The following is a 10929-nucleotide window of genomic DNA, read 5'->3' as shown; positions in this document are numbered from 1 at the left end:
AGCCGCCTGCTAGCTTATGCCCGAAATAACAACACACAAACTGTATTCATTTAAAGACTGCTTGGCCCATTTCTATCTAGCCTCTTCTAGGCTAATTCTCACATATTAATTTAGCCCATTTCTAATAATGTGTGTAAGCACCCCAAGGTGCGCTTACCGGGAAGATTCTAGCCTATGTCCATCCTGGGTCTGAGCTTCATGCATCTGCCTCAGAGCACAGAGCTATCGCGTCTACCCGGGAGAGCTGAGCATGGCGTCTCTGCTCCAGAGAGCAGAGCTGTCAGGTCTGAGCTCACTTCCTCTTCCTCCCAGCATTCCATTCTGTTTACTCCTCCCATCTTTCTCCTGTTTACTCCTCCCACCTATGTTTTAACCTATCAGGGCAAGCAGTTTCTTTATTTAATTAACCAATGAAATCAACAGATTGATATATGACACTCCCACATCAAGAGACCTGAGTCTCAGTAGTTTACCCTGAAGCAACACCTGGTTGCAGCGGGAACCACAAGCTGAGATTACCAGACTACTGCCCCAAAACAGACCATTCAAAGGAAATTCTTAACATTTGAATGCTGTAGATAGGATCACCTGCCAGGGCACATTTACCAGGACACACTTAGACAAATGTCAGCCAATCAGGGGTCCCAAACCTCAAAAACCCATCACCCCCACATTTACTACTATAAAAACCCAATTCTAATTGAGCTCGGGGCTCTCCATCTATTCCAATACATTGGATATGTGGAGAGACAGAGTTTGTAAACTTGATTAAAATAAAGTCTCTTTGCTTTTACATATGGGACTTGGTATCCTTTTTGGCTTTTGTGGAGACTTCGCGGATTTGGGCATAACACTATAATACATGTGACATGAAAGCCAGGGCTACACTACTATGAGAAAAAAGGCACAAGTAGGAATTGGAGAGGGAATGGAGGGGCATGGTGTATATAGGCTCAAAAAATAAAGCGCTATTAAAACATCAGAGTGACACTGACTATTTCATGTATTAATTTTTAAAAAATAATTCTTTATTGATTCTCTGGGAATTTCACATTATGCACCCCAATCTTGCTCACCTCCTGGGCCCTCCACATCTGCCCATCACCCCTGCAGTATTTCCCTAAAAGAACACTCCCATGAGAGACCCAGACCCCAGCAGATCTGTAGCCATAGCACAATCCCTGAGCACCCTGACTCTGAACCCAGAGCCAGTGAAAGAAACACGTCCAAGAAACACGTCCAGGATCTGGAATGTGAGCCAGTGAGAGAAACGTCTTATCCCTGAACCCAGAGCCAGTGAAAGAAACACGTCCAGGATCTGGAATGTGAGCCAGTGAGGGAAACGTCTTATCCCTGAACCCAGAGCCAGTGAAAGAAACACGTCCAGGATCTGGAATGCGAGCCAGTGAGAGAAACGTCTTATCTCTGAACCCAGAGCCAGAGAAAAACACCCTGACCCTCAATCCAGAGCCAAAGAAACACAAGAACACCCCTAGAATCAGAGCCAGTTAAAAAATAATATGCTCTGACCCTAAAATTAGAGCCAAAAGGCTAAAAAGGACCAGTGGAAGAAACATAGTTTGGCCCTGAAATCAGACCCTGACCTGGACCAACTGAAACACAAAACCAACCAATCTCTGAGCAGGAAAACCCAACCAATACCTGAGCAGGGAAGTAGCTGCCTCAGGTCTAAAGGTGTGACCTTACCCTGTCCTTAACAGGAAGCAGCCCCTTCTTCTCCAGGTGTGACTGCCCCTGACCTTTCTCTGCCCTTAGTTCACACACCAAGAGAGACCAATTAGGAACAGGCAACACCTCACTGCACGGGGAGAGGCCAATCAGAAACAACTCCAGGTGTCCTCATGCTGAGAGAACATTGTTGCTATTGCCCCAGACCTGTAGCAGCCAATCAGCTCAGTACAGATACCCCGACTCAGTGTTTGAGACAATCCCAAGTCTGTAACTATGTATGTTTGGAGGACTCGAGCCAATCCTGACTCTGTAGCTATGCAGGTTTGGAATGACCCAAGCCCTCCCCTTTGGGCCTGGCCACTATGAAAACCTCCTCCCTGTTTGCTGCTCTATGTCTCTCCTGCTCTGCTACTGCTGTTGCTTTGGATGGACAGAGAGACCCACGTTAACCCACAATAAAGACTATTTGATTTTGCCTCGGATTCTGTCTCGTGGTGGTTTTTGGGATCCAGGCTTTGTGCATAACACCCCAAATTTATTACAATCCAAACAAAACAAGCAAAAGAAAAACCTCGCTCCTCATTCTGTCACACCCCTCCAACACCTCTACTACGTTCATCCTAGTGGCACTGAAAATTTCAGTGTGTCACACAGTCCACCCTTTTGTCCAATCTGTGCCACCCAGAAAATGTACATTGCAATGAGTCATTGGTCTAACTCTAGACTCTGGCACACCATCATCACTGGACCCTCTTGGAAGTACTCTTCGATAAGGTGCTGTTGTCCCGAGTCATGGAGATCCTGTGGCTATGGTTCCACAGGACCAGTCCCTTCACACTCTCCAGCAGGTCATAGATGAGGTAGATTTAGGGTCATCTAAACCAAGGCCCAAGATGTGGGCCTGGGTGACAGCTGAGTGGGTCAGTTCAGGTCTCTGGAACAGCCTGGCCTCAGGCAAGGGTCAGAGCCAGCTCTCCCACAGCAGTTGTGAGGGATAGGAACATCTCTGCCATGAGGAGTGAGGCCAGCTCTCCTTCTGCAGTGTCCAGCCACAAAGCCAGCTATCCCAGGACCAGTGAAGGGTGGGGCCATCACAGCATGCCCTGGACTTTCAACAGACATAGTTCCTAGGGCCCCCTGTGGTATCACAGGCCATGGACATCAACACAGATCTCAATTGTAGCGGAAACACTCATGCAGACATGAACCTTAGTGGACGCTCAGGCTGGGACATCACCATGGCCCCGGTGGCAGCACAGGGCACCCATATCAGTATGGCCCAGGTGGCAGCATGTTCTTCAGACACCAACATGGTCTCAGGTGACTGACCAGATGGCAGGTATCCGCACAGCTCTCAGTGGTAACAGGAGCCATGGGCATCAACTCAGACCCTGGCTGCAGTAGGGCCACAGACCCAGACATGGCCCTTGGCGGCAGCCTAGGTACAGAGGTCACCTTGGTCTGGGCTGGCAAGCAGGATACTGCATCAGCCTGTTCCTATGGCCTTTGCTTCTTCAGTTCTGCCCCTTTCCACAGCAAGTGAGTCTGTCTGCTTCTCGCTCTCTCCCAGCTCTCCACCATATATTAGCTCATCATAAGGGCACCTACTCAACAGGTGCTGCTAAAATAGGAATGCGGATGTCTTCAGCCAGCCCGGACCGCGAGGACCCAACTTGGCCCATCATTGTCTCTCACCCACCTGTGCCAAGTGACAGTTGGGTCATGAGAGGAGAGTGGAGGAAGAAAAGAGAGGAAGAAAGAGGAACAGGAGCCATGAGGTCAGGAGTGAGTCAGGAGACCAAGAGACAAGTATGCCCAATATGACTGGGTTATATAGGAACCTGAGAAGCTTGTGAGGGGAAGCCCAGCCTAGGAATTGAGTAGGAGCATTTAGGGTAGGGGGAAGTATACGCCAGCCAGTATGATCCTGTAACAGGGAGGGGCCGAGGGAAACTGGCAGCCAGAGCCTACTTTGATGTGTTAAATAGGCACTTTACTTAGCCATTTGTCCTGAGTTTGAGACCTAGCACATAGATACATATATTAAACAGTCTCCATACACACATCTAATTATTTTGTTAAATACGCAGTAGACCCAAGTATATCCTTTTGTTTAGTTGGGTTTCTATTGCTGTGGAAAACACTATAACTTAAAGCAACTAAAAGAGGAATTAGTTTATTTCCTTTGTCAACTCTCAAGTCATGCTACATCAGAGATGGAAGTCAGGGCAGGAACTCTAGTAGGGCAGGAACTCCAGCAGGACAGGAACCTGATGGAAGTCATGGCAGGAACTCCAGTAGGGCAGGAACCTGATGGAAGTCATGGCAGGAACTCCAGTAGGGCAGGAACTCTAGTAGGGCAGGAACCTGGAAGCAGACACTGAAGCAGACCATGGCAGAAGCTAGCTTGCTCCATTGCTCCTCCTGGTTTGCTTGTTCGACTTTCGTGTAGCACACAGAACCACCTGCCCAGGGATCGCATCCCCCAGAGTGAGCAGGGCACTTCTACATCAATCAGTAACCGAGAAAATGCCTCCACAGACTAGCCTACGTTCAGACGGAGGAATTTCTTCAACTGAAGTCCACTTCACAGATAAATATAGCTCATGCCAAGAGGACACACACACAAATCTTACACTGAACATCTTTTATTTTAAGTTTTTTTTCTTACATTATTTAGTTGTGCCTGTGCCACATGCACACACTTGTGTCAGCCTTAGGATACCTTGCAGGAGTTGGTTCTCTCACTATAACATATGGATTCAGGGACTTGGGCTCAGGTTACCAGGCTGGGTGGAGCTGACTTTATACATTGAGACAAATCTTGCCACTTTCTAATAGGTTCTAAGAAGTTAAGAATGCCGTCATTTGTAAGACAGTACAGACATATCTGGTTTGTGAATGGGTAGATAATCGACTTATGTTTTCATGTGTTATAGGTCATGCATGCTTAGTCAACCTGAAGTAACTCTGGATTGGATTCCTTAACGTCCAGAATTAAGCTTTGAAAGTGCTGAGTCCCGAGTAGACCACCAGAGGGCTCACAGTCAACACTGCAGTATTCACATTGCACTTGGGCCTGACAGATAGAGAAGGACCTCGGAAAGAGGGAATACAAAACAACCAGACTAGCGGCAACCCTAGAAATCCACCTCCCGTTTATTTTGATTAGGCATGGCAGGAATAATTTGAATAGACCAGTCAGAATAATTTCTGAGTGATGTGAGCTTCAAAAATGTGAGCTTTAATTTTTTATCTTTATTTATGGACTTTTATTATTCCTTTTTAAGGTCTCCGTTTCAAGGGAGGGATGCTGCAAGGGCAAAGGATAAATATGGAGGAACTGGGAAATGAGAGGGATCGGGGTGCGTGTTGTGACATTCCCAAAAAAACAATTAAAATGTTTAAAAATGTAATAAGGTGTGGGCTGAAGACAAGGCTTAGTGGTCAAGAGCACCATCTGCTCTTCCAGAGGACTGAGGCTTGAAAGTATTTCCTGCTTCCATGCTGTCCCGAAATCCCTGCTGCCAATGTCCACACACTTCTCTTTTAAACTACCCTTGCTCCTGTCTATCATGAAAAAACTATCTAAACCTGAACAGCTCAGGGAACTCAGGGTCACAGCACTGGCCTTGGCAACTGACGCCACAGTACGCACACGTCTGTAACGTCCCACGGCAATGACTTCTTTCTGCTACAGCAGTGTCTTCTCGCCTCACTCTTTCCCCTTCAATGAGCAACTGCTCCTTTCCACTGCAACAATCCCTCCTTGTGCCGTTCAAATAATCCTTTCAGATTCCCTACTGATGTAGTCCAGATAGGTTTATTTGATAGTGGTGTCATTTATTAAAGAAGTCCTTCACTCCGCAGGGACCCAAGATGCCCTCCTCAGTTTGTATGTCATTCTCATGCCCCAGGCTTTGTTCTCACATCTGAATCGATATACTTTATGTCTAGCATGTAGTCACAGGAGCACCCTGCTCTGACCTTTTGCAGCAGGGTTTTTAGTATATTCTTCCTTTCTCCAATAAACTCATCCTTAAAGTTCCATTGCAAGTGAAATTGCAACCATCCTGAAAGTGTATGTTGAATTGTGGACCATTTGCATGTCATTCCCTTTGGTTGTGTTCAGAAGTTAGGATAGTGTTTCAGTTGTTCAAAGTTCTTTGACTGTCTCCTTTGAATAGTTTTTCTCTGTAGAATGATCTTTGTAGAAGGCCATTGTTTTGGAGAGAGGTCCTAGAAGATCCCTGGCAGTATCCTACCTGACTTTGGGGTCTGCTGCCATCTCTTTCCTCCCTCAAGATCAAACCCCAGACTAGAGGGCTTGTGGCAGCTGCAGCTGCACCTCTGGCAGAGCATAGATAAGGGAGGAGCTGCCCTCCTGCTCCCTAAGTGTTCCCCAGGAAACTGAGATGCCCCTCCAAGAAAAAGAAGCCAGTGTTGGCTCAGTCTCTGGCATACGGGTCTTCAACAAATGCTGTGTGTTCCTGCTCCTTTGAAATGGAAGTTTATTAGCTGAGCAATGAGCAGCTTTGTGGCTATTGTCCAGGCAGCCTGGGGGAAACATGCAGATGTCCTCTGAGGAATGTTTGCTGAGAGTAAAAGGCTGTGCTCCCCATGGTGTGGAGAAGTCCACTGCCTGTGTGAAGTAGAACCACTTCCACTGGTGGCAGGCAAGCTCTAGGAAGGTTGCTGGGATATGTGGGTAGCCTGGGCATGTGTGGTTCTTTCCCAGTCCCTTTGCAGACTAAGCCTTCCGTGACAGAGGTCCTCTCTGGGAAGTTTCTGTTCAAACGGGGTTAGAACAGCTCTTTCTAGCTCTCACTCTAGAATTTATAAATGCAAATTTTCAGTGCATAAATTTGTTCTTCAAGAATTTCATTCAGGTTTATAGTACATTCTTTTTACTTTTACCCCACCCATTTTATTGGGGAATTCCTCTTTAAAGGTCTCTTTCACACATTTGTACACTGTTGTTTTGGGACAAACCCTCTGGTTTTGACCAGGACAGTCTGTGTGCTCACGAGTTTTGAAACTATTCATTAATACCTGGTGGGCTCCCTTTTTGGAACACAACTCTACTCAATCCCTGCCCATTCCCAGAATCTTTCACCTGACCAAAGTTCACCAGTGAAGGGTAGATCTCCCATGAGATCAGTCTGTGATTTGCTCTTGAATGGCCCAGCCTTATGCAGGACCAATGCACGAGGGAACCACAGCTGCTGTGAGATCATGTTAAAAATGGCTGTGTGTTGGCCTGAAGATAGTATTTCACATCTCTGACATACTTTCCTCTCCCTCTGCAGTGTTCCCTGATGTGGTATACATCCCTTAGCAGATGTGGTATAAACATTCCATGAACCACTTCACAGAAGGAAGTTCATGTGTGGTACTGTAAACCCAGTCTGAAACCACTGGCAAAACACATATATGCATAAAATTTAAAAAATGTAAAATAGTTTTTAAAAAAATGTATGTAGATTAAGGTGAATGGTACCCACTAGCAACTAATGGGGCCAATGTACAGTGGCTCCTTCTCAGAAGACTGGCTTGTCTTCTCAGTCCTGAAGATGCTCTTAGCCAGTTCTGATTTTCCTTTTGACCAGGTGATTTTTATCTCCAGTGATTCTCAAACAACTCTGGGAATCAGATGGAATTTTCATCCCTGGTAAACCACTAGAGAGCTTGAATTTTCATCTCAAGGACACACGGCAACAGAACTGTGGTATTCGTGTGAGTTTTTCTGTTTGCCACTTCATCTTAGATATCTCTGATCAAGATATCTACATTGGACCTCCATGTAGGAAGTTATCATGGGAAGTGATCGGGAGCCTTGAAAAGAAGATGCAGCATATGAATTGGGATGGCATGTTTAGACCATGCCAAGAAGAGTCATCACTGGGACTCTGCAGTGGCAGTGCGATTTGCAGAATCTGCTCCACATGTGATCTTCAAGATTCTGTCCCTTCACTTGCCCTATTCCTCACCCACAGTAATCATGCCACGTGTACTGGGTCTGTGTTTTGTTAAGATGCTCTTCTTTGTGAGCAGAAGACTTGTGAAGTAGCTACTCCTACCAAACAGGATGGTTTCCCAAGCACCCAGATCTATAGTCCATCACTCACTAGCTACCTGGAAGAACGTTCTATGCACATGGGGATACAAATCTAGATTCCTGTGCATGATGAGGACTCAGAAGTCCAAAATGAGGTCCTAACTTCATTTCTTTGACTCCTTTCTGGTTGGGGGCCTAGGCCAGCAGATCATGTCTGAGGAATGCAAAAATCGGTCTGTAGGAATTGACAGGATTAAGGGATCTCTGGTGGATTTATACCCACATTCAAGCTATATCCTCTGCTCTGCACCCTTGTTTGGGGGGGTCAGGCTTAGCATTCCTAGGTTATGAGACAAATGGCTCAGGGTCCCCCCTGCTACTCCCTTCTTCCACACAGTGCATCACTTACTTCTGGGCCTCCATTCTCCATTTCTCTCCCTGGACAGGAGTCAGGAGCTCTTAGTTTTCTAGACACGTGGATCTTGAAGTCTCATTAAATGGGACTCCAGGTCTATCCACCATGGGTGTGCTGTGTTGCTGTGGGACAATGATCTTGTACATTTTTTGTCAGTTGTACTGGTTTAATAAAATGCTGACTGGCCAGTAGCCAGGCAGGAAGTATAGGCAGGGCAACCAGAACAGGAGAATTCTGGGAAGACGAAAGGCTCAGTCTGTAGTTGTAACCCAGAGGAAGCAAGATGAGAATGCCTTGCTGATAAAAGGTACCAAGCCACATGGCTAAAACAGACAAGAATTTTGGAGTTAACATAAGATGTAAGAGTTAGTTAATAAGAAAACCTGAGCTAATAGGCCAACCAGTTTATGATTAATGTGGGGCTCTGTGTGTTTCTTTGGGACTGAACGACTGTGGACCTGGAGGGACAGAAACCTCAGCCAACAAATGGTGTCAACATAGACAACTAAATCCACTTAAAACCTGAGAGAGTTTGGCAAGGAATTCTAGAAGCATGGCTTCTTGGTAGCAGCATTTGCTCAGATGGGCTCTGTTTGCTTGAGACAAACAGGTGTCATTAAAAGAGGCTTTCTGACTCAGCTTTAGCTGCAAAAAACATTGCAGTTCTTTTAAGAGGCCATGCCACCAAACACTTAAATGGTGTTTATGAATTGCTGACAGTATGCTTCTTGGTGGTGACAGGACCTTGAAACACCATAGAGTTGTGGCAATAAACATGGCTCCCATCAGTACCTCTGCCATGAAGCAAGACTCTCAGAAAGCTAAGGAATGGGGTGGATCCAGTTGTCAAAGTCACAGCTTTAATCCTATCCATATCACTTAGGAAATTAAAGACTCGTGATCAGAAAAGGAGAAATATACAGTAAAGATAGATTCAGACAAAGAAAACCTCTAAACAGTTTACAGTATGTTTAAAAATATATGTAGGCCTGAGAGAGAAAAAAAAGTATAAAGTCCTTAAAAAAAAGAAAAAGAGTAGTTGGGTGTGGTGGCATACACCTTTAATTCTGGCATTTGAGAAGCAGAGGCAGGTGGATCTCTGTGAGTTCAAGGGCAGCCTGCTCTACAGAGGGAGTTCCAGGACAGCAAAAGATACACAGAGAAACCCTATCTCAAAAAGCCAAAAATTAAAAATAAAAATTAAAGAAAGAGTTTAAAATATAGCCACATGAAGATAGAAAATACACAGAGAATCTGGATACTGTATGTTATTATGTTGTCTTTGAATTGTTTGATGGCTGAGAAAGTAGCAACAGCTGCTAAAAGACATTCAATTATAAATGCTGCTGGTTTAATCTCACATCTATATTTTGAAAATGCCTTGACTTTAAAATTCAAGTCACAATATATGTTACTTTGGATACGAGGTTTTGCTTTTGTTTCCATAGGAAATGAAGGGCTGTGGGTTCATTCTAGCTTAAGAAAAATCAGGTTTAATCAAGGAAGACCCCCTGAAAAATCTCCAGTACGAGTAGATGGCCCAGATTATCCAACATTTCAGAGGACATCTGTTGGATTTTTCTCTGAGTTCTACATCCAGAGCAGCCTCAAGGCTATTGGCTGAGATGTCCAAGCCTCACAGAACATTCCAGTCAGAACTTGGCTATAAATTTTCTTTAGGTCCCTTTAAGATTATCAGCACCCACAGTCAGAGGAAGTAGCCTAGAATCTATGGCCACATTCCCAAAAAAATGGATTATGAATGTTTTTCTTTGTTTAGAGTGTTAGTTACAAGTTGTTATGGATAATGGTCAGGAAGAAACAAAGGAGATTAGATTCAGAGTTCTTGTTTTGAAAAAAAGGGGAAGAGCTGTGGGACAATGGTCATGTACACTGTAAAGATTTCTTGTACTTTTTTTTTAAAAAAAATGCTGATTCACCAGTAGGCAGGCAGGAAGTGTAGGTGGAGCAACCAGAACTGGAGAATTCTGGGAAGAGGAAAGGCTCAGTCTGCAGCTGTAACCCAGACACAGAGGAAACAAGATGACAATACCTAGCTGATAAAAGGTTTCAAGCCACATGGATAACACAGACAAGAATTATGGGTTAATGTAAGATGTAACAACTAGTTAACAAGAACCCCTGAGCTAATAGGCCAACTAGTTTATAATTATTGTGGGTCTCTGTGTGTTTCTTTGGGACTGAACGGCTGTGGGACAGGACGGGACAGAAACCTCTTTAAATAGTGTGTGAACCATACAGATCTTCCAGAGTGATACAAAGTCTAGAGACTTCTAGGATAGAAGGGCCAAGCGTCCATTGTGTTCAGTCACTACTCCAGACATTGCTTAATTACCATTAATGCTGGCACATTTTGGCAGGGAAAGAACAGTCGGGCAGGTCCCTGATATGTCTACAAACTCAGTGGGGTGGAGTTCCCTTTGACCTTCTGATACATCCAGAGCCTGGAACTCTGTTTCTCAGATGAACTTGGCTCCAGTCTACTTGACTGCTCTTATCTATCTGTGGGACACGGTCAAGATACGTGGCCCTTTCCCATTCCCTGGTTTCCTTGACTCCAGCAGAGGCTGCAGGCACTTTGACTGGTTCCTTCCTGTCTGATGACCTCTGGGGTACAGTGTCCAGCAGAGCTCCAGGTTCTAGGTGAGGCAGGCAATCCGGTTGGATTCTTGACGTCAATGTACATGAATTTGTGATGACTTGTCAGGCCAGCCACTTCTTCCCTTTTTAGTCAAAAATAGGA

The sequence above is a fragment of the Alexandromys fortis genome, unplaced genomic scaffold (assembly GCF_014885135.2).
Source record: "Alexandromys fortis isolate MF-2015 unplaced genomic scaffold, M_Fortis_MF-2015_v1.1 scaffold_331, whole genome shotgun sequence".
In the NCBI taxonomy this organism is placed as follows: Eukaryota; Metazoa; Chordata; class Mammalia; order Rodentia; family Cricetidae; genus Alexandromys; species Alexandromys fortis.
The sequence above is the reverse complement of the archived record's forward strand: the minus strand, read 5'-3'. Positions refer to the sequence as shown.